The following is a 1,572-nucleotide window of genomic DNA, read 5'->3' as shown; positions in this document are numbered from 1 at the left end:
CCTCTCACTGAGATAATTTCTAAGGGTTCTTTAAAAAGAATATAAAATTTGGCTGGGTGTGGTGGTGCATTTTGGAGGCTGAGGCAGGAGAATTAAGAGTTTGATAATAGCCAGGGCTGCATAGTGAGTTTGAGTATAGCCTACACTACATAGCAAGAACTTGCCTCAAAAAAATACAATGAAAATATATATAATTTAGATCAAGTTTGCATTACTCCACGTCAGGGATACAGATTCCAGAAGCTCAGGGAGCCATTAGGTCCTAGAAATAAGGTCCTTAATTACAAGTGCCTAGAATGTAGGAAATCAGAAAATGCTTGCAAAAACACCACAGTACCTAGAATCCCTCTCCTAGCGCTGATTTGTTTGGGCACTGTCCTCCTCATGGAGAAGCAGTATTTGGTAATATAACCATTGCTTGGGATAAGAATTTGTGTTAAAAGTCAGTTTCTTTCATTGAAAAGAACTCACCTCATCTGTGTGGCCAACTGTGGACCTGCAGACAACATCGGAACACAAGATTCCAGGACAAGTCTCATGTGAAGACAAAGGAAATACCCAGATTGTAAATAGGGTGAGTGTGCAGGCCCTTCTCGAGGTGCCCCTGGAACAGGCCCCTGAGGGACATATATCATGGCTGGAACCTAATGCCTGGAGCCCTGTCTCAAAGCACATCATGGCTTCCATCACTCTTTTGATCTCTTTTAATCACAATCCCCAGCTCTCTGCGCCCTCTGCAATCAGCCCAGCTTCCTCTATTATGGACAGATCTGTGCACCCAGATATGCCCAGGACTTCTCACTGACCTCTGCTATGGACATTCCTCTGAGACAACTGAGCAGTTTTTCATGGTGACCCTCAGATGACACAGCGGAGTCCACGGACAGGACCCACTTTAGGTACAAATAGTAATTGGGCTGGTCTGTGGCGACCTTTTTTGCTTTTACACCTTTCCTGTCTTTTTTCCCCTGCACTGGTCGTCTTTCTACCCATAGGTCATAAATGGTAAATATATTCCATTTTACATGCCAGTGGGGACCGCCTGAACCACTGCGTCAAGAAAGGTGAAAAAACTGCATGAGAACTCTGTAACTGACTGGTGATACTTGCAACGGAGACATCTGCCATCTTCACATTTGTCAAGAGTTCTGAGAAGGCAGAGATAGTGTTTTATTCAGCTTTAGAAATCTAATTATTGTGCCTTAAATACATTTTCATGATTGAACTAAATATGTGGCAACAGAATCTTTGATCTCTAACTTGATTGTTTCAGCTGTGCTCAAATTTCAACTATCATGGAGTGAGTGGCGTGGTACAATGGAAAGGTGTCCTTTCAGTTCCCTGTGTCCTGCATTTTGACAATATGAGAAGCAGGTAGGGAAAAAGAGAAAAATTGAAAAAGTAGAGATTCTAAAAAAGCTGTGGGAAAAAGTGAGGGAATATGTCAACGATCCTAGCACCTGACTTGGGAAGTAGATACCTTCTGAGTGCCATGTGCTACTAAAGAACTCTGTAGAACAAACCAGTAAGTGGGTTAATGTCTTAGTTACTTTTCTCAATGCTGACACAAAA

The 1,572-nt window shown here is 42.4% G+C and overlaps 1 long non-coding RNA gene across 1 annotated transcript; it reads left to right on the top strand.

The window, feature by feature from the left end:
* Positions 1–468: 468 nt before the first annotated feature.
* Positions 469–1,194, top strand: LOC102021859. Its single transcript, XR_001236626.1, has 3 exons — positions 469–574; positions 722–899; positions 1,033–1,194. It is a non-coding gene; the product is annotated as an uncharacterized LOC102021859 (long non-coding RNA).
* The last annotated feature ends 378 nt before the right edge of the window (positions 1,195–1,572 follow it).

The sequence above is a fragment of the Chinchilla lanigera genome, unplaced genomic scaffold, assembly GCF_000276665.1.
Source record: "Chinchilla lanigera isolate Chin_1 unplaced genomic scaffold, ChiLan1.0 scaffold00062, whole genome shotgun sequence".
NCBI classification, from domain to species: Eukaryota; Metazoa; Chordata; class Mammalia; order Rodentia; family Chinchillidae; genus Chinchilla; species Chinchilla lanigera.
Note: the sequence above shows the minus strand (reverse complement) of the source record. Positions and strands in the feature narration are given on the sequence as shown.